Raw genomic sequence first — 26,271 nt, forward strand, 5'->3', positions numbered from 1 at the left:
TATATTTTAGAGACAGAATTTCACTCTGTTGCTCAGGCTGGAGTGCAGTGGTGTCATCGTGACTCACTGCAGTCTCTGAACTCCTGGGCTCAAGCGATCCTCCTGTCTCGGCCTCCTGAGTAGCTAGGCCCACAGGCACCAGAGATGGGGTCTTGCTATGTTGCCCAGGCTGGTCTTGAACTGCTGGGCTCAAGTGATTCTCCCATCTTGGTTTCCCAAAATGCTGGGATTACAGATGTAAGCCACTGCACCCGGCCACTTTTTCTGACTTTCACAGGCAACAGCGGGAGAGCTTGGTGCAAACCTCAGCATTACAGACATCTGCAAGAACTTTCCGGCAGGCTGCTGGCTTCCTACGGCTGAGTCCCTTTTTCCTGGGGTAGGGGTGGTCTCCGATCCATAGAATGTCAGCTGTTCAAGTGGGAGAGCCTGGGCCCAGAACTGAGAAAAGGCCTTTTCCAAGTCCCAGAGTGAGCTGCTAAGCGAGATGGAACGAAACCTTCACCTCTGGCTTCTTCTCAGCCAAGCCCACATTCATTTTCCCTGTTTGACATTTTTGACTGGAGGTTCCAACTAAAAATAGTGACCCAGTTACACACAAGGACTAGGAAACTCACCCTCCGGCCCTGGTGGCTGCATCATCTCGGCTTCACTCTGCGGGGCGTCAGCCACAGACCCATCCCTCTCCAGCTGCCTCTGCAGTGTCAGGATGATTGAAAACAAAAGGAGACAGTGCTGAGACATGCCAGGCTTTATCACAGCCTTTGAAAGGATTCAGCCTGCAACCTCCAGCCTGGCCATTCATTTCCAGATTATCAGCAGCTCTGAAGACGGCGCTCAAGAGCCTTCATCGGGAGTGCGCAGCGCGGCCTGAGCTGGTTGTGAGAGTGAAGGTCCTCCCGTGTGGGCTGGGTGAGGGGGGAGCACAGAGGAGGGGGGTGGTGGTGGGATCACGTTGAACCAGCCTGGGCAGCAGCCTGTTTAATAGAAGTCAGTGGGCAAACAGAACTAATGCCTGAGCTTTTCGTTCAAGACCACAAGGTCCTATCAGGGGTTCGGGAACCCAATGTGCTAGGAATTCTCCTTAAAGGTGGCACCCAGCCCTCCCAGCCTGTCTTCCCCGAGCATACCTGAGCAACATCTTCATTACATTTTAGTGCTGAGATGGGGAGGGGACCCCCTCTTAGGGGCCTGATGAGTCTCCCCAAGCATGAAAATAAAGAAAACTCCTGAGTTCCTGGAAGGGAAATTCCAGGCACCTAAGTAGGCCTGAGAAGTAGATAAGCAAGAAAGCAATCGTCACCTAAAGCCAAGGAAATTAGCCCAGAGATTTCACCTAAAGCCAAGGAAATTAGCCCAGAGATTTTTGGTTTCTTTACAGAAATGAAAGATAATATTTCAACATACGTCCCTGAGTTCTGTCACACACCCAGACCCCACCGCAGACCCCTGTGGGATTCGCTGACAGGTAGACCTCAGATAAGGGGGAACTGCAGACAGAACTCTGACCACACTGTTCTTTGTTCTCAGTTTATTCCTGAGAGGTTTGGTGGGAGTCAACCCTGTCCCCCAGTCAGTTAACATAGTTAACATGTTTTTCTGCTGACCCCCAATTTTTAAACAAAGCTTCTCTTCCTTAACTAATTTCAAATCAGAAAATCTTTGAATCCACCCATGACCTGTACGCTCCTCCCCTAAAGATGCCCCGACACTTTTAGGCCAAAATCAATGTGTACCCTCCATATATTGATTTCTGATTTTGCCTGTGGCTTCCGCTCTCCTGAAGTTTACCCATACACTTCTTCCTTCCTTCCTTCCTTCCTTCCTTCCTTCCTTCCTTCCTTCCTTCCTTCCTTCCTTCCTTCCCTCCCTCCCTCCCTCCCTCCCTTTCCCTCCTTCCTTCCCTCCTTCTTCTTCTCCTCCTCCTCCTCTTCTTCCTTCCTTCCTTCCTTCCTCCCTCCCTCCCTCCCTCCCTTCCTTCCTTCCTTTCCTTCCTTCCTTCCCTCCTCCCTCCCTCCCTCCCTTCCTTCCTTCCTTTCCTTCTTCCTTCCTCCTCCTCCCTCCCTCCCTCCCTTCCTTCCTTCCTTTCCTTCCTTCCTTCCCTCCTTCTTCTTCTCCTCCTCTTCCTCTTCTTCCTTCCTTCCTTCCTTCCTTCCTTCCTTCCTTCCTTCCTTCCTTCCTTCCTTCCTTCCTTCCTTCCTTCTTCCTTCTTCTTCCCTCCTCTCCTCTCTTCCTTCCTTCCTTCTTCCTTCCTTCCTTCCTTCCTTCCTTCCTTCCTTCCTTCCTTCCTTCCTTCCTTCCTTCCTTCCTTCCTTCCTTCCTTCCTTTCTGTCTGTCTTGCTCGGTCTCCCAGGCTGTACGGCAGTGGTGCGATCTTTGCCTCCTGGATTTAAGGGATTCTCCCACTTCACCCTCCCAAGTAGCTGGGACTACAGGCGTGCGCCACCACAACTGGCTAATTTTTGTATTTCTAGTAGAGACAAGGTTTCACCATGTTGGCCAGGCTGGCTCGAACTCCTAACCTCAAGTGATCTGCCTGCCTCAGCCTCCTAAACTGCTGGGATTACAGATGTGAGCCACTGCGCCAGGCCTATCCCCACCTTTAAACACCTTCACCCTCAAGCCGTCTGGGAGGTCAGGATCTGAGCAACGGCTTCCAGATCCTCCTTGCTTGGTGCACTGCAAATAAACACTTTCCTTTTTATTGCTGTGAAACCTTGGTGTGGCTGTCAGGTTTTACTCACCTAGCGAGTGGACCCCAGCTTGGTTCTGTAACAGCGTCTCTCGGTGCCCAGGGCTTCGTGAATATAAGGGCTGCAGAGCTGCTCTCTCCCTCCCTAGGGCCAGCTTGGGGTCTCATGTCTGAACCACATGCTTTGTTCAGTCTGTCACAGTTGCTTTTCTATCTTAGAGGAGAGGCTGCTTCCCACCTTCCTACTGACATTTGTGGGTGTCATCCCGAGACCATCCCACGTCTTGCTTAAGGCATGGGGCTGGGCAGGAGAAAGGCAAACTGTGAACTTCCAAGAGACCCATCTGCTCCCACAATTTGGTGCTTGGGGGATTCTCTGACTCCATTCCTTTGGGTGAGGGGAACACGTGTTTAGTCAACACCGTCCTTGTTTAGCCAACATTTGCTTTCAGAAAAGTACATTTCCCAGGGAGACTGTTATTCCTAAGCTTGGTCGTCCTGAAAAAATCTTTTCTCCTTTTTCACCCGTTAAGCAGAAACAAAAATGCATTTCTGCAGGGAATAAATAATTTGCCTGGAGGCCGAAACTCTAGAGGAAATCTGTCCAAATGTTCATTTGCATATTTGAGCTTTTAGCATTCTCCTTGTGTCTCTGGACTGGCAACTTGGGAGAAGTACTGACTCAGTGTTCCAGCACAGCATTTTATGAAACCCAAACCAAGTTGATCAGTGAATCAGTCACCCAGAGCTGTCTCCTCCCAGGAATGAGCTCTGGGAGCTAAGCTTGAATCAGGAAGACAAGATGAGGAAGGAGGGAGGGAATCACTGGATTAGAGCCGCCTCTGTCACCTGGTGGCTGAGAAATTTTTTATTTCTCTGAGGCTTGTCTTTCTTATCTGTAAAATGGGCACACCTTGTTTTCTTCCGTCCAAGTATGAATCAAGCCAGAGCCTGTTTAGCTTCTGAGATCAGGTGACACCAGGCACGTTCATGGTGTTATGGCCATAGGCACCTTGTTTTCTTAACTGCAGACAGTATTTTTTTGGCGAGGAGGGGTCACATTTTAACCTTTCTGAAGCTACTGCCGCTTTTTCAGTGGACCAGCCGTCCTCTTAACAGGCTCTTCCTACAAGCTACTTGTGTGGAAAGTAATAGCAGGGCCTCCCTTTGGCAGAGGAGGGCAGGGAGAGGGAACTGGTGGCTGCCTCCAGCTCTCTCTCACCGTAACGATGCCATGCTTCCCCAAGACTGCAGCCCTAGTGTTCCCAGGAGTTGGTCGCATTCCCTCCCGTGCTCATGGGTCCTGGCGTGGATGCACCTCTAGACACCTGGACATTTCCAGGGCTGGGTGATGTCCTCCATGCTGGCGTTAGATTCCTAGATAAGATTCCAAGGTAGATTCCTCCCACATCTACTCCTAACTCCCTGTTCTCCAGGTGCATGATGGGATGTTTGTAAAGAGCAGTTCCGGAGGCCCTGGACCCTGGTTCCATTCCAGGACCAGTCACCCACGTCTTTGGAGTGGAATCCCCTGATCCCTCTCCCCACCTCCCCCACCCCTCTCCCCACCTCCCCCACCATGCACCAAGGATGGCTGGGGCACCACAAGGATGTATTTAGGAGTGAAATGACATGACATCGGGAATTTGTCTTAAAAATGTATGTGTACGGGGCAGCTGAGAGAAGAACGACAGAAATGCGTAAGTGTTAAAAATGAGGGCTCGTTATATTATTTTCTCTACTTTAGGGAGTGTCAGAAAATCTCCCTAATTGAAAGTAAAAAAAAAAAAAATTAAAACTTATGAACAGAGAATTGAATGGAGGCTGTGTGTACCCCGCTGGCATTGATAAACAGCTCTTGCTTAGAGCAGGGTGGGCCATTTTTCTAGGCTTCTGAATCCAATTTACTCATTAACCTAATTGTGGACTCATTGCAGGGCGCAGAAAACCAGGGGAAGAGCTGGGTCTGGGGAAGCGTTTTGCAGGAGACAACCTAGCCCTCTGTGTGTCACCCTCTCAGCTCGCGGTTCCCTTGCCCCTTGGGGTGTCCCAGGACAGAGACATAGAAGGCAGCCTACTGGGGGAGGTCACCTCCTCCATGCCCACCTTCTGCTCTTTCAGAGCTCCAGCCCCTGAGGGGGGTGGGGATGTGATGATGGGGATGCTGATGGCTCCCCTATTCTGAGCACCTACTGTGTGCAAGCCCCCAGGCATTTCAACTACACAGCAGCCCTGCGAGGTGGTTGCTGTCACCGAAGTTTACAGGGGTGGAGTCTGAGACCTAGAGGGACTGAGAAGTGGTTCTTGGCAGTATTGAAACCCAGTTCTCTACAGGGACTGCTCTTGCCGGGGGCCCTTCACAAGGTCACCCAGGTGGCTGTAGGCTGAGCTAGGGTGAGAACAGGCTTGGCAGCCACAGCTCTGAGCCTGCCTCAGGAGGGAGGGAAAGAACATGAGGACTCTCCAGTCCCTGGGTTTCTCCTGGCACGGTGGCTCTGCCCCCGAGAGAGCACAGATGACCTTACAAGCCTCCCTGAGGCTACAGGTGAAGGCTGCTGGTGCAGGCCCCAGCTGTGGCTCCCTCAACCCACCAGTCCCAGGGATACCTGCATCTTCTTTGCGTAACTCCCTGGAGGCTGGTGTTCAGAAAACCCTCTGAGAAGAGACTCTGACGGTTTGAACCTGCACCAAGAGCACCCTGGCTGTGTGGGCCACGTCTGACTGCCTTGAGCGAGACTGATAAGCTCTGACATTGCAGGGAATTACATCTGACCTGACACCCATTAGGAGATAGTCATAAAAATCTCAACAGCCCTCCTTGCGTCCTGATCACCCGCCAAGGCTGACGGCTGTTATTATTCAGCAGTTACAGGGCGCTTTATATTTGCAAAGCCCAGACAGGAAAGGTTATTGTGCCTTCTCCTCTGTCTTATTAGGCAGTCAGGACCTGCCCTGGGAGAGAAGTCAGCCAGGCCTTCAGCGGCAGGGTGGTGGCTTAGAAAGATGCCTAGGGATGGAGCCAGTCACACCCAAGTTTAAGTTCTGATTCTGACAGTTAGTGGCTGTGAGACCTTGGCGACTCACTTTACCTCGCCAGTTCATAAATGGGAAATGATTCTCCATGCTCCAATAATTTTGTTGTGAAGACAAAATGACCTCATTTATGAGCAGTGATGTGCCGAAGCCCACGTGTTACGTTCATGTTAGATGTGGGAAAGCTCAGATATGATTTGGATGTTTGTCCCTCCAAATCTCATGTTGAAATGTGATCCTCCGTGTTGGTGATGGAGCTTGGTGGGAGGCGTCTGGGTCACGGTGGTGGATGGCGGGGTGCGCTCCCAGTGGTAATGAGTTCATGGGAACGCTGGTTGTTTAAAGGAGCCTGGTGCCTCCTTTCTCCTCGCTCTCTTGCTCCCTCCTCACCACGTGACACTCCTGCTCCCCCTTTGCCTTCTGCTATGAGTAAAAGTTTCCTGAGGCCTCCCAGAAGCTGAGCAGGTGCCGGCACCATATTTATACAGCCTGCAGAACCATGCGCGAAACAAACCTCTTTTCTTCGTACGTTACCCAGTTTCAGGTGTTCCTCCACAGCAACACAAAATGAACTAATACACGCTCTTTATCAAAACGAACTGATAAACACATGTGTCTTGCTCTTGGGAATATACAGTGCAGCAGGAGAAACAAGACATAAACATGTGACAGTTTCTATTAATTGCAAGGAATTTATATTTCAAGGTAGAATAAACCATCGACCCAAGAGTAATGGGCCTTATGAGCTGAGGCTTATATTATGTGGAAGCAAATGGTATAATTAGGGTAGCCATATAATTTATCATTCAGAGACATGGTTAAGAGTGAAAGGGGGTGATCTGAGTAATCAATATCAGGGCAACAGATGTGAGTGGGGACTGACCTGGGCACACTAGGATGTAGGGCATGCTAAGGACGGCACATGCTGCCTCATCTATGGTGTAGATGTGTGAATGTTTAACCCGTCCCTTGGAGCATCTCCAGGTAGGCACGTGCCTTTTCTTGCATGATCTAGGCCTCTGGGAGCATCGGTGTCCATGGAGAATCCTGCACATGTGTTAGAATTTTAGTTTGTTTCCTGGGAATTGCTCCTGCACTCACCAGCTTCCCATTTTCCTTAGGAGACAGTCCAAATTCCTGATCATGCCCCATAAGGCTTTTGATGATCAGGTCGCAACCCACTCTGACTCAATGCTCCCTCCCTCCTCTCCTGCCAGGGTGCTCCCTCTCCACCCATTTCACTTGCTCTTCTTCCTGCCTGGATGCTTGTCCTTCGGCTTTCACACAGTGTATTAGCTCTGTGGTTTGCATCTTAGCTTTGTGTCACTCCTTGCAAAGGGCTCCCATGACCATCGATGCCCAGCCAGCCTCAACAGACTCCACAGCCTCTGGCTTACTTGTGTCATTGTGAGGAGAGAGGCCATTTCTCTTACTGTCTCCTGTCTGCAAAGAAAAGAAGGAAGTAAAAACTGAAAAATAACAGACTGATTGGCGTCACTGGCCAAGCCTGAAGGTTAAAGATTAACCCCCACTCTAATCGCTTGTGCTATCTATAGAACATAGACAATAGTATGGAGAAATACTTGCCTTGCTTACCCCCACCTAGTCACGTACCACCTGCTTGCTCAGTCTATTACAACCATGTCATGTGGACCCCTTAGAGCTGTAAGCCCTTAAAAGGGTCAGGAACTCTTTCTTAAAGGAGCTCTGTTCTTGAGAGCAAGTCTACCTATGCTCCTGGCCAAATAAAGCCACTTCCTTCTTTAACCTGGTGTCTGAGGGGTTTTGTCCATGGCTCGTCCTGCTACAGTTGTCTCCAAAACATTCAGCACAAACAATATTCTTTTTTGTTTTACAGAGAGTCTTGGTCTCCCATTTTCCACTCTCTTGCCCCCTTGCCTAAAACAGGCCTGGCTCCTTATACAAACCTGACAGGTGAGTGGTCCAGTGGCCTCCAGGGGAGCTGTTAGACAGAAGCATGGGGATTGCTTTTTGGAGAATGATCATCACTCACCTTGATGAGCCAAGGATAGAGACCAAGAGATAAAGGAGAGGAACTGTGAGGCAGAGCTGAGAGCAGTGGAAGGGGCTTCAGGAAAAGGGGAGGATCAGGAACCAGGAACTCTTATCCCAACTTTACCACTATCTGCTCAGTGACCTTGGGGAAAATGCCTTCCTTCTTTGGGTCACAGTCTCACTGTCTGTTAGTCTAGAACTATTCTGCCAAGGACCAGATTGTAAATGTTCTGGGCTTTGTGGTCACACATTCTCTATTACAAGTGTTCAGCTCTGTTGTTGCAGCTGAAAGCATAGAAAGCATAGGAACGAATGTCCATGGCTGCATTCCAACCACAGTTTACACACACAGAGATGCTGCAGGTCACATTCAGCCTACGGGTCTCAGCTGCCAAACCCTGATCTAGAACAGCAATTTCCAAACTGCCTTCTTCCAAAAGAGGGTCAAATAAATGTGGGAAATATTGAGTTCAAAGTATCTCCTCATTTCAGAACTTCTGAGAACACTTACTACGTGAGTGAATACCATGACTTTCCAGAAAGGGATATTATATGTTATATTATATAGTGACTGTGGCTTTTGTGTGGCCTGATTAGAATGAGGGCTTCTTGGACTACAGAAATTTTGTTTTGGGGTAGAGTATTAGAATTCTCTACACACACACACAGAGGAAGTTTTTGTTTTGTTTTGTTTTGAGATGGAGTCTCGCTCTGTCACTAGGCTAGAGTACAGTGGCACAATCTTGGCTCACTGCAACCTCCGCCTCCTGGGTTCAAGCAATTCTCCTGCCTCAGCCTCCCAAGTAGCTGGGACTACAGGTGCACACTGTCACCCTCAGCTAATTTTTTTTTGTACTTTTAGTAGAGACAGGGTTTCACCATGTTGGTCAAGCTGGTCTCGAACTCCTGACCTCAAGTGATCTGCCTGCCTCAGCCTCCCAAAGTGCTGGGAATTACAGGCGTGAGCCACCATTCCTGGCCGTGAGAGAGATTTTTAATATGAAGGACCTGGTTTACATGATTATGGAGCCTAGGAAGCCCCCACAGTCTGCCACCTACAAGCTGGAGGCCCAGGAAAGCTGGGGTGTACTTCTAATATGGTTTGGCTCTGTGTCCCACCGAAATCTCATGTCAAATTGTAATTCTCAATGTTGGAAGAGGGACCTGGTAGGAGGTGATTGGATCATGGGAGCATATTCCCTCCATTCTCCCCTTGCTGTTCTTGTGATGGTGAGTGAGTTCTCCCAAGATCTGGTTATCGAAGGTGTGGAGCATCCTTTACGCTCTCTCCTGCTCCACCATGGTAAGACGAGCTTGCTTCCTCTTTGCCTTCCACCATGATGTAAATTTCCTGTGGCCTCCCAGCCATGCTTCCTGTACAGCCTGTGGAACTGTGAGTCAATTAAACTTCTTTTCTTTATAAATTACCGAGTCTCAGGTAGTTCTTTATAGCAGTATGAGAACTAACTAACACAAGTTCTAATCAAAGGCCCAAGCCTCAGGAGTTCCAGTGTCCAAGAGCAGGAGCAGGTGGATGTCCCATCTTAATAACAGAAAGCAAAACCCCCCTCCTCAGTTTTTTTCTTTTTTATCCTCTTCTGGTGCTGAATGGGTTGGGTGACGCTTGCTTACACAGATGAAGACAGTCTTTACTCGGTTGCTTGATTTTAATGCCAACCTTTTCTGGGAACACCCTAATAGACACAACCAGGAATAATGTTTTCCTAGATAACTGGGAATCCCATATCCCAGTCAAGTTGACATATAAAATTAACCATCACAGGCAGGGTGCCGTAACAGACACTGACGGGGCTCCCACACGGTTCAGTGCTGACTCTCCGCAGGCGAGCTCATGGTGCCCTCTGCAAGCACCAGCTTCTCTGTGCAAGGACTTTCTCTCCCCCCATGCAGAGACAGGCCACTGCTGCTAGAAAGCCACTGTCCCTGAGGGCTGCCCTCCATCAGCGATGAAGTTTACTTGGATGATAGATACCCAAGCTTCAAACTAATCCAGGAACAGAAATCCAAATACCACATGTTCTCACTTATATAAGTGATAGCTAAATGATGAGAACACATGGACACATAGAGCAGAACAACACACCCTGGGGCCTATTGGAGGATTAGGGTGGGAGGAGGGAGAAGATCAGGGTGGTAGGGTAATATCTGGGTGATGAAACACACCATACAACAAACCCCCATGGCACAAGGTTGCTTATATAACAAACCTATATGACAAACATGTACATGAGAGGCACATGTACCCCTCAACCTAAAATAAAAGTTAAAAAACTTCTTGTTCCTTAGGGATGGGTAGAGACAGAGGGTAGTACCAGTGGGCAGCTGTGCTTCTCCAAGTGTGGTCCTGGGCGCAGCAGTGGCCATGTCACCTGGGACCACTGAATCGGGAACTCTGGGGTGGGGCACAGACTCTAACAACCCCTCCAGGGGTTCCTTCATGTGCCACTGTATGAGGATCATTACCCTTCAGAGGTCCCCAGGGGACTAAGCTTCAGTTGCTCACCAACATTCCTGGTGTGGGCTCTCTTCTTTTCTCTATTTCACTTCCCACTTCCTTTCTGTGCTTTCTGGAATTGCCTCCTAAATCAGCCAAGTGGCGTGCAAACCCTTGTTTCAGGTTTGCTTCTAGGGGAACCCAGCCTAAGATAGACCCTCATAACTTCTAATGGAAGAGGCACTCTATAAATCCAGATGTAGAAGCTATCAGAGGCCCCTCTAGCAATATATTATATAGTGACTGTGGCTTTTGTGTGGCCTGATTAGTCTGCTTTGTCAAATAACCAGTGTGCGTTGGTTAAGTGCCTATTGTTTGCTCAACGTTATACCAGTTACAAAAATACATTTAAGAGGCATCATTGTCTGGGGTAAATACCGGGGTTCATCATCTCATGCCAAGGAGATTAAGGACACAGACACACATGAGGAGTGAGTCTAGGAGCAGAAGCTTAACAGGCAAAAGAAAGAGAAAGGGGAACAGTTCTCTTCCTAGTGAGAGAGAAGGGCTTCTGAAAAGAAAATCTGGCCCCCAGCGCATTGCACTAGATTTTATAGACAGGCTTGAGGAGGCGGTGTCTAATTTACATAGGGTCCATGGATTGGTTCCACCAGGTGTGACATTTACATAGCATGCGGGAAGGCTGGTTACCCCACCCTAATCTTATGCAAATGAGCTTTCCACTTGGCCGGCCATCTTGTCTGCTCCTCACTGTACACGTGGCTGGCAAAGAGAAGGGAATATGGAGCTGCCATTTTGAATATGCCTAGTGCCACGTAGCCTTTTCCTAGTGGCACAACTGCCGGCATTCACCTGTGCAAGCTTCCAGCTTGCTTATTTATGCCTGTAGCTCAATTTTACAGGCTGCTCTTTGTTAGAAAAGAAAATGATTTGGGGGCTGCTTTTATTAAAAGGAAAACCTTGCAAAGGTCTTTCTTACTCCTACTATCTGCCTAAATAATTTCTTCTTAACCCCTATATCCATATTATGTATAGAAAAGTCATTGGTATGTCTAGGATTTCCCCTGCAACTGGGGCATCCAAAGAAGCACCCACGGCTAAGCACGTAGCCACGTGTCACTGGTGGCTTTACGGGGTCTGTCTGAGCACCCTGTGGAGTGTGTGGTACCTAACAGATGAACGTTGTTTTAAAATGTGAGTTTTTTTATTATTATTTAGATATAGTGAGGTCAATGGATCAGAAGAGGATTGTCAATAAAATGATAATTCGTTATTCCTGTAATTCCCTGACCAGTTCTTCCTGCCTGCTGCACGGATCAATCAACTCACTGAGACCACAGCATCGCAGTAAAGAAAAAGTTTACCTGATACAAGGCCAGCCAAGAAGAAGATGGAGTTATCATTCAAATCAGTCTCCCCAAGGCTCTTGGGGGTTAGGATTTTCAAGGATAGTTTGGTGGGCAGGGGCTAGGAATGGGGACTGTTGATTGGTTAAGAATGAAATCATAGGAGTATGGAAAACGGTCCTCATGTGCTGCGTTTGCCTCTGGGTGCGGCCACAGGACCTATTGAGTCATGAGCCACAGGTCCGGGTGGAGTCATCTGGTCTCAGAAATGCCAAAGCCTTGTTATATGTAAAAATGTTTATTTAAAAATAGAATGCTTGTTCTCTGGTGCCCCACAAAGAAACAGTACTTGAACATAAATTTAATTCTCTCAGCAAGGCCAGTTTTACTTTCTGCAGAAAGGGTACGCTCACCAGCAGTTTTGCCACGAGAGTACACTGAACAAAGGAGACAGGGTCATTTATAACCTGACGTGTACACCCGACTGCTGTGTCCGGTTTCCATTGGCTGGAATGGGACCTCACATTTTGTATTTGTCCCAGTTGGCTAGCAGCTTAGAACTTCCTAAAAGAGGCAAAGGCAGAGGAGAACAAAGGAAGGAAGAAGTAACTTGTGGAATGCTGAGAAAGGTAAAAACACCTCCAAACAAGGAAGAGGAACAGGCTGTGACCTAATGCTTGCTTGGAGCAGTATAAGCATGCCAGGGCAAATATTTAGGCTAAATTGTGGGAGCTAAGAACACAAAGTACATTGATTTCTTTATTATGGCTAGCAGATATTTAAGAATGTTGGCACAGGTCTTTGTATAAATTTTGCTTCTAAGAGAAGTTACTATTTGTTCTTAATTAGATAGGGAGCAGAGTCTCTTTGAAGAGGAACCTCTACTTCACTTTTTGCAGTCTGAAAAGACATCTCCAAAGGCCAGGCTTAGGTTCTACAATAGCGATGTTACCTGCAGGAGTAACTGGGGAAGTTACAAATCTTGTGACTTCTGGAGAAATGGCTGGTTATCATTTAGCTAACATACGAATATCTTAGCAGAATTCAGGTGCCTCTCATCATCCTAATCTTGTGGATTTTCATTAGTTTTACAAAGGTGGTTTAGTTTGGGGAAGAGCTATTATCATTCTTGCTTTAAACTAGAAAGTATAATTCCTCCCAAAATTAACTCGGCCTATGCCCAGGAATGACCAAGGACAGTTTGGAGGGTAGAAGCAAGATGCAGCCTCTTACTGTCAGATTTTGCAAAGACAGTTTCACTCACAGTTCCCAAAGTGGGAGGCAGGGCCTCCTGGGGACTCACCAAAGTTGGTCAGGAGGCAGGGAGAGCAAGGGAGAAACAGAGACCAGAGCCTTTACTGTGGTTCCCATGGAAAAGGCAAGGCAGGGCAGGGTAAGCGGTCTTGGGGCTCAGGATTGGCTCGTTCTAGTACTTTCAGAGGCCTCTGGGCTATAGGCACCTGACCCTGGGATGATCAGGGAAAGGGAATAGTGGCCCAGAGTATATGGAGCCCACACAAGCCTGATAAAGAAGGTCTGGGGGTGTGTTGGCTCTGCATTTGGTGGTTTTCACATGAAAGGGATGCTCATTTACTATCTCCAGCCACTGTCTAGCCCTAGGAGGGGTAGGCTCTCTAGGATCTGCCAAATTCCAAGACAGAATATAAAAAGGTGTAATTAATACACATGTGTTAGTCGGTAAGGCTGTAAAATTCCAGAGCAAGGTGCCCTGGCAGGCAGGTTCTGTGCAGATCAGAGCTCCTAGGACATCCAGGTGGGGCCTTCCCCTGGGTTTGAAGGGCACCTGAGTACAGAGGACAAGTAATATCATATCAAGGTAAAAATAACTTTATTATCTTCTCTAAAATCTAAAAAATCCAAGCTTATTAGAGAGAAATTCAAGAATTCAGGCCAGAGAAAGGAAGTTATAAAAAATATCGTGATTTTGGCCACCCAGAGATGATCACTGGGTAAAGTGCATTATAGCCAACCTCTAGATGTTCAGTTATTTCAGATACAACTGATAGGGAACCCAGTCCAAACTGGCCTAAAAACCCAAATGGATGGAAACAAAAATTCTAAATATGGGCTGGCTTCAGGTACAGTTTGATCCAGAGATTCAAAATGTCCTCAGAATTCCAGCTCTATTTCTCAGACATTCTCTCCTTTGGGGGTTAATTTTGTCTTCAGACAGGCTCCCTTTATGCCTGCAATAGTTATTTTAGCAATCTCAATAGCCCATGGCAGCCTGGTCGATAGGAAGAGGAGCTATGTCCTGCCATTCCCTAGAAGAAAGTCCCAGGTGTCCTCCTGTCAGATAAGCCTGGGTCACAGGCTCGACCATAAGCCAATCTCTGTGGCCTGCGAACTGTGATTCACGAAGGGATGGCCAACTGGGGGCCTCTGTAGTCGAAGGTAGGTTAAGCCACATGGAAAGCACAGCAATTTTCAGCATTTTTTCCTATTGCAAGTTTCCTTATAGTTAAATCTCCACACCCAAGCTTGCCTAGGCAGTATTCTATTTACCCTCCCTTTCAGTCCAACTGTGGGATCATCAGTGTAGGGTGACAGATCCCCCACCAGGTTACCAAAGGGTGCATGTCCGCTGCTCGAACCCTGAAGGACGGGTTATGAATCAAGGCCATAGAGCCCAGCCGAGAAGCAGGTGTCCCTGAGAACCCAAACATCCCAGAACATATCTGGGAAGAAACCAAGAGAAGCAGTCTCACTGCACGCAGAACCAGAAAGCTAACTCAAAAGCAGCTTAGAGATGGGAGGTGGAGCAGATCTCCAGAGCTGTGCTGCCGCCACCCAGGGAGGCCCTGCATGGAGTCCTAATAAACTCATCAACTCCTCAAGCTGGGCATGTCCGAGTCATTCTTCGGTCTCTCGGCTCCTTCCCAGTTTGGGGGGATGTTCTTCTACATGGTCCAGGTTTTTCCTTTAACAATAAGCAAGTGTCTCAAGGATCACTTGGGAGAGGAAACGTTAAACGCCAGGTACAGATTCCACAGCCGGGACAGCGCTTCCTACTTCCCGATGCCTGGGAGCTGCCGCTGGCTGCAGGGCTCCAGGAGGAGCGTGGCTCTCCGTGCTGAGAGATGCCTGCCTGTTAACTGCCTCCCTCGGCAGGCTCCCAAACCCGGCCCTCCCCTCTGGCCTAGCAGTCAGGGTGCACAGGGTCCCACCTAGAAGATGCCAGCTGCTGCTGTCACCCTGCCCTGGGCCTGCAGTTAAGGAGGAACTGGGCAGGAAGGAGAGATCACATTTCCTTCCCTAACCATCGGGCCAGTGAGGCGGCACAAGCGGATGGCAGGCTGGTTTGTCATGATGACCGCCTCTCCTGCTGGCTGGTGGGGGCCCTCACTCAGGGTGAAGCTGGCCAGGTGTTAGCGTGCTCTGGTGCTATTGACACTGCCTGGCCCCACTGGCTGTCAATCTCCCCGGCCCTGGCTCCTCTTGTAGGTCATATCCTAAAACACCACCCAGGATGCCTAGTTCATCTGTGGAGTCTGGCCACAGTACGGAGGGCCAGTGGTCATAGGGGCTGACCGAGTAGCCTTTTTTGTTTTGATATGAAGTCTCGCTCTGTTACCCAGGCTGAAGTGCAATGGCATGATCTGGGCTCACTGCAACCTCTGCCTCCTGGGTTCAAGCCATTCTTGTGCCTCAGCCTCCTGAGTAGCTGGGATTACAGGCATGTACCAACACGCCTGGCTAATTTGTTTTTTTTTTTTTTTCTTTTCTTAGTAGAGACAGGGTTTCACCATGTTGACCAGGCTAGTCTCAAACTCATGACCTCAGGTGATCTGTCCGCCTCGGCCTCCCAAAGTGCTGGGAATAGACGTGAGCCACTGCGCCTGGCCTGAGTAGTACCTTTTGACCTTGGATCTTGAGGGCACGGAGGAGCAGGGCTCCAAGACAATTCCACCTGCTCTCAGCAGCCTCTGTCCTAAATACAGTGAAAATAGCTGTTTTGGAAAAATTCTCAAACTATGTTTTTCCTCTGCCCTGAAACCACTGCAACAGCAATCATCAGCACAGAAGTGCACAAACTTGTGGGGCGTTTTCCTCACCAGCAAGCCAGCGATGATTTCTGCAGCAGACACCAGCAGGGTGTCCGAAATCCATTCTGACACTGTCTACGTGGAGAGTGCCATATTCCACAGGGTGATGGCTCCGTCCCCAACACTGCCCCACTCCCGACACCAGTCACAAGTCTAGGCCTCCAGAGCCTCTGACCAACCGTAGCTCACAGAACTCAGGGAAACACGTGTGCCAGTTTGTTATAAAGGATGTTATAAAGGATGTTATAAAGGATAAGAGATGCACAGGGGAGGCAGACCTGAAGGAGGCCATGGGGCTTTCGTGCCCTCCCTGGGGGCCACCCTCCAGGAGCCTGCCTGCGTTCAGCGGTCCTAAAACTCCCAAACCCAGTCTTCTTGGGTTTTTAGGAGAAGCCCCAAGACGTGTGCATTCCTTCCCCCAGGGAGTAGGGTGGGACCCTCTCTGGGGAGGATCTTATGACCCCAAATCAGAGAGGCAGGAGAAGATTCGAGTCCTGCTTTGGGGCAGGTGAACAGAGGGCAGGAAGAGCTTGGAGAGATGCTGTTTCCTGAGGCCTGTTCTTGAGGCCTGATACACCCAACATGACCACAAAAGACAAGTGCCAGGGCTACGGAGGTTGTCAGCCAGGAACCATTGTCAAACACCAATATAAATACATCTATCACAACCCCACACTACCTGATCTCATCGGACAAGGACAGCACATGGCCCTCATAATCCCCACAGGGTCCAGGCTGAAACACTCGGAGCGTGTGGCAGTGCTGAGTGCGTGGGTTAGGGTGAGTGCCTGGAGGGAAGCGGGTGGGCCCCAGGGAAGCGTGGAACCAGAGGAGAGGAGCAAAGCCTGAGGGTGATTCCATAGTCCACCTCCAAGCCCAGCCTTACGCTGCAATCGAGGACAGTGAAAAGGGAACCCCGGGGCCACCGTGGAACCCTGCCCGACACACGGCTGGTGGTCTCCACTGAGAACACGAGGCCCTGGTCCAAAGTGCAGGACAAGGGAGTCTCCTGGGAGACCAGGAGTACTGGATCCCTCCAGACCACTGGATTCTCATCTTGTGACTGAACTGTGGGCCGCTCCTTCTCTGGGGCAACAGAGGAAATAACCAGCTTGGGTTTCGGGGCCACAGCTCTGAGGCGCCTACACGCCAAGGCCTGTGCACCGATTCACTCCTGATCTCACACTCGCCAAGGGAATGGCAGGCACAAGTGTCCACGTTTATGTGGTTTTTCCCTCTTGCTCCTTTGAATGTTTTGAGAGTTAGTGTTTGTTTTTAATATTGTGATAAAGTTACCAAAGAGGTGCAAAAGAGTGCAGAGAATTCCTTCATACCCTTCACCTAGTTCCCCAATCTGTTAACATTTTACACAACCATAGACCCTTCATCAAAACTAAGACATTAGCCTTGGGACAGTGCTAGTAACCACAGCACAGAACTCATTCGGATTTCACTGGGTTTCCCTCTAACAATCTTGTTTTTTGTTTGCCCCCCGGCTCCTTTTCCTTCCCTCCCTCCCTCTCTTCTCCTTCCTTTCCTCCCTCCCTCCCTCCCTCCTCTTCCTTCCTCCTTCCCTTCCCCTTCCTTCCTTCCTTCCCTTCCCTCCTTCCTCCCTTCCTTCTTTATTTCCCTCTCTCTTTTCCTTCCCTCTCTTCCTCCTTCCTTCCTTCCTTCCTTCCTTCCTTCCTTCCTTCCTTCCTTCCCTCCTTCCTTATCTCTTTCTCTTTCTTTTTTTCTCTTCTTTATTTCCCTCTCTCTTTTCCTTTCCTCTCTTCCTCCCTCCCCTTCTTTCCTTCCCTTTTCTTCCTTCCTTCTCTCTTTATCTCTCTCTTTCTCTCCTCTCTCCTCTCTTTCTTTCTTTAATCTTCTCTTTTCTTTCTTTCTGTTTTCCTTCCCAGCTACCACGGAGGCTCCTTCCCTCCTTCCCTCTCCAGCCTGGACCCTCCCTCCCTCAAACCTGTAATCCCAGCACTCCCTTTGAGACCCTCCCAAGGCAAGACCCCATCCCTCCCTCCTGTGGTCCCAGGTAGTTGGCAGACTGAGGTGGAGGAGTGCTTGAGCCTGGGAGGTCGTTCCTTCCTTCCTTCCTTCCCTTGGTCCCAATTCAAGAGACTGAGGTGGAGGAGTGCTTGAGCCCAGCACATGGGAGGAGGGATCGTTGAGGCTGCAGTGACCATGATCATGTCCCTGGCATATCAGGCTACTGCACTCCAGCCTGCGCAACAGATCAAGACCGTGTCTTAAAAAAAAAAAAAAAAAGAAGAAGAAAGAAGAAAGGAAAGAAAGAAGGAAGAAAAGGAAGAAGAAGGAAGAAGGAGAAAGACTGGTTCCTTCCTTCCTTCCTTCCTTCCTTCCTTCCTTCCTTCCCTTCCTTCTCTTACTATCCTCTCTCTCAAACTTTTCTTTCTTTGATACCTATCTCTTACACAAAAATAAAAATCTTTTTCTATGTCAGGATCTGCCCCAGGTTCCCATGTGTTATTTAGCCACCTGCCCCTCCATCTCTCCACCCCACAATCTGTGAGTTTCTCGTTCCTCTCTTGTCTTTCTTAATCTTCAAAATTTTAAAGAACAGCCTGGACAAGATAGCAAAACTCCACCTCTACAAAAAATACATACATAAATAAAAATAAGTCAGACATGGTGGTATGTGCCTATAGTCCCAGCTACCACGGAGGCTGAGGTGGGAGGATCACTTGAGCCCAGGAGTTCAAGGCTATAGTGAGCTATGATTACACCACTGTACTCCAGCCTGGACAACAGAGCAAGACCTTGTATTAAAAATACTTTTTTGAAGAAGAAGACTGTTAAGATGGCTGGGCATGGTGGCTCACACCTGTAATCCCAGCACTTTGTAAGGGAGGAGGATCACTTGGAGCCAAGAGTTTGAGACCAGCCTGGACAACAAGGCAAGACCCCATCTCTAAAAAAAAAAAAAATAAATAAATAAAAATAACTGGGTGTGGTGTTGCATGCCTGTGGTCCCAGGTAGTTGGCAGACTGAGGTGGAGGAGTGCTTGAGCCTGGGAGGTCGTTGAGGCTGCAGTGACCATGATCATGTCCCTGCATATCAGGCTACTGCACTCCAGCCTGCGCAACAGATCAAGACCTTGTCTTAAAAAAAAAAAAAAAAGAAAAAGAAAGAGATTTTCCAGTTTAAGAAAGGAAGAAGAAGATCATTTTTAATTGCGTCGAAGAAAAGGAAGAAGAAGGAAGAAGGAGAAAGACTGGTAAGTTATTTTGCAGAATGTCCCTTTATTTGTGTGTGTCTGCTGTTTTCTCCTGATTCTGTTGACATTATGCTTTATGTGGGCATTTAGTGCTATAAATTTCCCTCTACACACTGCTTTAAAATGTGTCCCAGAGATTCTGGTATGTTGTATCTTTGTTCTCATTGGTTTCAAAGAACATCTTTATTGGGAAGGATCCCACAGAAGTGACTTGCCCTTCCTGGGGACACATGATGTTACTTCAATGTGTCTTACTATTGGTGAGTCCTTGATCACTTGGCTAAGGTGGTATCTACCAAAATGGTCTACTGCAAACATACTATTTTTATCTTTGAAATTACTAAGTATTGGAAAGCAGATATTTGAGACTATGTAAATATCCTGTTTTTGCTTAAACTTTCTCCCACTCATTTTCATATCCATCAGTAGATCTTGGCTGTAACAATACTTGTGGTGTGCCATTGATGAATTTCTACTTCCGTTATTTCTTCTACATTTATTATTTGGAATTCTTCTGTAAGGAAGAATTGCTGCTTCTCCCTCATTTATTTATTTGTTCAGTTATGTATTTAATCAGGATGGACCTATGGATATTAACATTATATCTTGGCCTATAATTCAATACCCATACTCTTGCAGGCTTTGTTCGTTTCTTTTTCTTCTTTTTTCTTTTGGTTTCTCTTCTCGCTTCATTCATTCATTTGATCCTCAATCGTGACACTCTTTCTTCCAGTTGATCTACAGTTGTTTATTTCGCTCAAGTTGTTCTAACTTTGGCCATTCGGAGCACCTTCAGTTTGCTTCCTGTAGCCTTTTGAAATACACATATGCATACATATATGTTTTTGTTGTTGCTGTTGTTGTTTTTAGAGACAGTCTCACTTTGCTGGTCAGGCTGTAGTGCAGTGGCACAATCATAGCTCACTGCAGTCTCAAACTCTTGGGCTCAAGTCATCCTCCTGCCCCAGCCTCCCAAATAGCTGGCTATTTTTTATTTTATTTTTTTGTTGAGACGGAGTCTGGCTATGTTGCCCAGGCTGTCTGACCTCCTGGCTGTTTTTAATACTTTCTTACTATCTAGTGGCCACAAGATACTCCAGGCTCTTCCTCTATCTTCTCTGCCCCATCCCTGAACCAGCTGGTTCTCCATGGTTACTCCCTTCTGTTCATTTACCCCATGATGCGTGGTCTCTGTATTGCCACATCTCAGAGGCAGAGACCATTTTGGTTGGAGGAGATGCTGGGAGAGCATAGACCCTTCATTGTACTGAGGAGAGGTCTTGGGAAGGCCGGCGGCATGATTGTCAAGGCATTGCTGAGACTGAAGCATTAAGGGACCACAAGTTCCAAAGCCCCCAGAAGGGATTTCAGAGAGTTGACCCTGTGTCCACAGTTCCGGATCCGTTTCTCTTCCTGGAAGACCCACCCCGGAATCCATGACATAACTCCCAGGCAGGGGCGAGGCCATGGAATAGCCCAGCTCCTGAGCTCGCACCTCTCCCCACCTGTGCCCACCCACAGACAAGAAGGGGAAGTAAAACCCCAGCCTGCTTTCAGCAGAGGAGGGTCATGCATGCCATGGCTGGAACTCCTGTGGGTCTGCAGGTCTTTCTGTCTTAGCTTGGATTCCTCCCAGGACCCAAGAACCCGGGATGAGGACCTGTGTGTAGAAGGTTGATTTTTGGAAGTGATTTTAGAGAATTTGGGATAGGGAACTGAGAAGACAGGAAGAGAGAAGGAGGGAAAGTGAACATGGCGGCACGTCTATCCACTGGCTCCGTCCCCATCAGTCCAGCATTGTCATGTAAGGTGCGCGATCCCTGGCATCTCTGGAATGGTACATGAAGCAGAGAAGCTCTTGGGCAGAGAACACTGGCCAGTGTGAATGAGGCAGTGAGTTGGCAGGACACATGGCATGAAACCAGCTGCAGAGAAGGAGAATGAGGCCCAGAGAGCTGACAAAAACGTTGTCCAAAGTGGCAGAGCTTCAGATCACTCCTAGGTCTCTGGGGTGCCATGCTACAAAACAGGTTTCCAGAAGTGCTCCTCATGTATCCACTCTGCTTCCTAAATGCCTGTGAACTCCAGATGGCCTCACCTCGCCCTGGGCTTGCAGAGCTTTGCACCAGCAAAGTGGGTTTGGATTCCCTCTTTATAGCAGGCTCTGCAAGTGAGTGGCCCTTGTGCTCAGTATGGCATGGCATTCCCGCCAGCCATCTACCTCAGACTCCTTCAAAAGCAGATGAAACGGGGATTGCTGCTTCTGGCAAACCTCAGATCTGCCCAGCTCCATCAAAGGGAACCGCTGTCCCCTGCCTCTTCATGTGGGATGCACCCGACAGCCGGCTCGTCCTGCCCTGCACTCTCCTGGGGCTTCAGAGCACTAGGCGTTGGAGACTGACAGTGGCCAGATCCTGCTGTTCAAGCACGCCTGGCTTTCTTTGGAAAATGTCCGACTTCCCACCTTGCTCCTGCTGATGAGGTGTGGAGGCTGCAGGAGGACTCAGACCAGGGGTGTGGCTCTTGCCACAGCCACCTCGGGCTTTGGGCTATGTTGCTCCCAGTGGACTAGGGGTGTGACTGGGGTAATCTATGGAATACCTGAGCATCATCTACTATTGCTGCTTCTTCCCTTTGCTTTTCTAGGTTCCTCTTCCTCTTCTCCTTTTTCTTTTTAGAATTTTGCCTTTTATTTCAGATTTGGCAGCTGCGTGTGCAGGTTTGTGACCTGGGTATACTAAATGACAATGAGGTTTGGGCTCAAATGACCCCATCCCCCAGGCAGTGAACATGGTACTCAATGGGTTGTTTTTCAACCCACATACCTGTCCCACCCTCCCCCATCTCGTGGTCCCCCCATCTATTATTGCCATCTTTATGTGCATGGGGAACCAAGGTGTGGCTTTCACTTGTAAGAGAAAACAGGTTTTCTGTTTCTGCATTAATTCTCTTAGGATAATAGTCTCTAGCTACACCTATGTTGCTGCAAAGAACACGATTTGGTTATTTTTTACAACTGCATAGTATTCCACAGTGTATATGTACCACATTTTCTTTCTCCAGCCCACTGTTGATGGACACCTGGGTTGATTCCACGCCTTTGCTATTGTGAATAGTGTTGTGATCAACATATGGGTGCAGATGTCCCTTTGGTGGAACAATTGACTTTCCTTTGGGTAGATACCCAGTCATGGGATAGGTGGGTTGAATGGCAGTTCCGTTTTGAATTCTTTGTGGGCTCTTCTTCTTAAAAAGTAGAGTTAACCTGAGAATCACTCATGCCTTGCTGTGACTGTGTTGGTCAGACCTTATCCTTTTCATGGAAAGAAATTGCAGACAGCTCGGGGTGGAGGCGGATACCCATCCACACTCTCCCACTGGGGGTCCTGGGCCTAGCTCTGTGGGGGTCTTCACCCAGCTCCTCACTGTAGTTCCCCTGTATCAGTGTGGGCATAGGCAGTCCTTCCCCTGCAGGGTGGGCATGCCAGCTGAGCTGTCCTGCCCTCAGGACAGCTGGTCTCAGGACATTCTGCCCTCAGGACATTCTGGTCTGTGTCTGTGTCCTCCCAAGGGCCTACAATGTGGGGGCCACTTGACCTGGTGCAGAGGCCCTGACCCTCAGGAGCTGCTGTGTGACCTTGGGCAAACCCATTCTTCCCTTTCAGCTCTATTTTCTGCTCTGACCAATGTGAGGTGGGCTGGGGTGAGGTGGCCCTCATCATGTGGCCCTCAGAGGGCCTCTGTGGGCCTAGCTAGTGCTGAAACCACACCATGGGGCCCCAGGAAATGATCTTAAGTTCCATATACTCCCAGCAGGGAGGCAGAGTGGCTTTGGGAATAAGCCGTCTTCCCACCCGGCCTGTTCTGCTCCAATAACCGCTGCGGCAATTGTCTCTAGAAAGAGGACTTCATGCATATTCATGAATCCTATCATTCTCTGCATATTACCGGGGGCGGCCTGTTTTTCTGTCAAACAGTGTTTCATCAAAACAGCAAGCTCAGCTGTTCAGGTACTTTCCGAAGCCTTGGCTGGCTGGCTTGGTGTTTTGGGATAATGACGTTTAGGTGTCTGCACAGACCACCTTCCAAATGGCGGGGTTTCTGCGGTGACGTGTGGGCAAAGGCTGCAGTGCACTCTGGAACCTGGAAACCTCACCCGCCCAACCACGGACACAAATACCCAAAGCCTATTATACACCACCTTCCAACTGCAGCCCTCCCACTCTGGCCCTAGGTCTCTGACCAGCTTTGGGAACATCCCTAGTTCATAGAGGCCCTTCCTGTCCCGGCAGGTGCTTTACCTCCATCTCCTTCTGCACACCTGTGGGCTTGTGCAGGACCAGAGGCTACCCGCTGCAGCTCTGTGACTCCTCTGTCCTCTCCAAACCCTCAGTTCTCACCTGACAAATGGGCTGGGATGTTCCATACACCCTGTAGGACTGTGGGGGTCACACGGATCCATGCTTGTGAAAGCCTCCGCTGTGCACGGCCTGAGTGTGCAGAGGTTGGGAGATGTACTTCGGAGAAGCCCCTCCTCCTGTCCATTTCTCTCTGATAACCAGATGAGGACCCTGCATGGCTTGACCTATCCTCTTTACTTCTTCTTCTTCTTTTTTTTTTTTTTTTTTTTTTTTTTTTTTTTTTTTTTTTTGAGATAAAGTCTGGCTCTGTTGCCCCAGCTGGAGTGCAGCGGCCGGATCTCGGCTCACTACAAGCTCCGCCTCCCGGGTTTACGCCATTCTCCTGCCTCAGCCTCCCGAGTAGCTGGGACTACAGGCGCCCGCCAGCACACCCGGCTAATTTTTTGTATTTTTTAGTAGAGACGGGATTTCACCGTGTTAGCCAGGATGGTCTCGATCTCCTGACCTCGTGATCCGCCCGTCTCGGCCTCCCAAAGTGCTGGGATTACAGGCTTGAGCTACCGCGCCCGGCCCTCTTTACTTCCTTTTAAGCCGTACTGAGGTGGTTTACTTTAAACAATTTGTTGGTGGTGGTGGTGGTGGTGGTTGGAGACATGGCCTCACTCTGTTGCCTGGGCTGGAATGCAGTGGTGCAGTCACAGCCCACCGCAGCCTCCACCTCCTGGGTTCACTTGGTCTTCCTGCCTCATCCCCCGAATAGCTGCCGCTACAGGCATGCGCCACCATGCCCAGCTGTAGTTTGCCTTTGAAATCTTTCAGTCTTTCTGCCTCTCTCTTTCTCTACCTCCCCTTCTCTGTCCATTTCTCCTTTCTCTCCTCTTTCTTCTTTTATTTCTGCCTCCATCATCCTTCCTTTCCACATTGCTCTAGAATAAGCTGGTCCACCAGTAGATGGCACAGGGGAAGCCAGGGACTCTGGGTGTCCAGCTGGTCGTCTCAGCGCACACCCCTGATTCTTGAGACACATCCAGGGCCTGGCCCTCCCAAGTGTCCTCAGCCTTTAGTGGATGGGTCTGAAGTTTCTGTCTGTCTTCCTCTCTCTAGAGCACAATTTCTTCTACTCATTTGTCCTTAATGCCCCCCAAATATGTTTCCTTCATTCAGATAATAAACGGCTCCAGCTTTTAGGATCAGTGTCCACAGGGCCAGGGCGCAGGGGTTTTGCCTCCATCTCCAAATCCATCCTCCTCCTCTCTCCTCCGTCCACCCTTTCTCTACCCCTCTCTCTCCCGCTTTCCCTTCTTCTCGCCCCCTGCTTCTCTCCTCCTCACCTGCCTTCTTCCTTCTCCTCCCTCTCCTTTCCTTCCTTCATCTCCTCCTTCTCTTCTCTTCCTCCCCATCTTCTTCCTCCTCCTCTTCCTCTCCTTTCTCCAGAAGGTGCCTAACTGGCACAAAAGGCCTCTGTGTTTCCAGACCTGGGCTCATGATGTTTTTAATTCCAAGGGAATCAGCAGAGACCACAGTCCCATCTGCGGCCTCTCTGTGCACAGTACATGAGGCAGCATTTGCTCACAGGCTGGCTGTGAGGAGCCTGTGGTCAAAACACCTGCACAGGGGCAGAGTGCAAAGGCCATGTTTGCTGTTTCTGCCAAGCTCGCGTCCCAGAATGTCCTCCTTTAGGGACTACGTGGACTCACCATTGAGGAGTTCACTTGTTCATTTGTCAGGGACCAGTGATGTATGTGTACCTCCTGTCCCTGTGATGGCTCCTGAGAACGGCGCAGGCTCCTCCAGCCCGAGCCCAGCCCGAGGTCCCCTACCTCACTCCCATCCATCTCTTGGTCAAGAGTGGCCACCTTCTGGACCAGCCCTAGAACTGGCTCACCCGCCTCCTTCACCTTCCTCCCTCCTGGCCGTTAGCCAGGAAGGAGTCATTTTTCTCTCTCACTTCAGAGTATGCAATTTTTTTTCTATAAAAGTGGCTGGCACGGGAGGACGTTATGCTATGAAACAAGCCAGGCACAGAAGGTAAATCCTGCATGGCTTCACGCATATGTGGAATCTGAGAAAGTTGACTGCGTAGAAATAGACGGCAAAACAGTGGTGACCAGAGGTGGGGCAGGTGAGGGGCGGGGTGAGGGGAGATGCTGATGAAAAGGTGCGAAGTTTACTGCAAGAGGAAGTTTTACTGATGTATTTCGATGTGTGGGGACCACAGTTAATAAGAATGTATTGTATACTTCAAAATTGCTAAAAATAGATTTTTTATACTCTCAACACAAAAATATGGTAACTTGGTGAGGTGATGGCTTTGTTAATTAGCTTGATTGAATTTTTCTACAATGTATACATAGATCAAAATATCACAAAAAAACACAAATAGAAAAAATGTCAATCAATGTCACTTTCTTTTAAATAAAATTTGCAAAATTCAAAAGTATAAATAATGAAATTAAGTCTCCTGTTATTCTATTATACAGATCCAAACATTGTTACTGTTTTAGTGTATTTCTTTATTTTTAAATACCTAGCGAGATAAATAATTTTACAAAATTGGAATCACCAAAATATATAATTTTGCATCTTACTTTTTATCACATGACCTTGTTTAACAATGAAAATTTTCCTTAAAATTTTTTTTGTGAAAACACAATTTTAATGGGTTTGCGGAGATTCCACCGTATTTCTAAAAAATATGGCACTATTTTTGGACATGCAGGCAGTTTTCAGTTTTCACCACTGTTAATCTCAGTCAGCAAGTATTTGCTGTCTCTTCCGTGTCAGGCACTGGAGACAGCAGTGAGGATGATGGGGTTTGATGAGATCCCATCCCCAGGGGAGTCCAGACAGGCAATAGGAAGGAAATTCATCAAACCTATCATTTCAGGCTGCGATCAGCGTTGTGAGGAAAATTGAGATGGAATTAGGGACTAGAGGGTGATGGAAACAGGAGCAAAAGGAAGAAGTCATTTTCATCCAGGGCCAGGAACGTCCTTCCAGAGCAGGCGAAATCTGGTTAAATCTAGGTGTGGATTGTTGCAGGCAAGTGC

The 26,271-nt window shown here is 48.7% G+C and overlaps 1 protein-coding gene across 1 annotated transcript in view; it reads right to left on the minus strand.

Moving 5' to 3' along the window:
• POP4 (POP4 homolog, ribonuclease P/MRP subunit) overlaps nt 1-26,271 on the minus strand; it is a 619,906-nt gene that overhangs the window by 590,255 nt on the left and 3,380 nt on the right. The gene's annotated exons all lie outside the window — the stretch shown is intronic.

The sequence above is a fragment of the Macaca thibetana genome, chromosome 19 (assembly GCF_024542745.1).
Source record: "Macaca thibetana thibetana isolate TM-01 chromosome 19, ASM2454274v1, whole genome shotgun sequence".
NCBI classification, from domain to species: Eukaryota; Metazoa; Chordata; class Mammalia; order Primates; family Cercopithecidae; genus Macaca; species Macaca thibetana.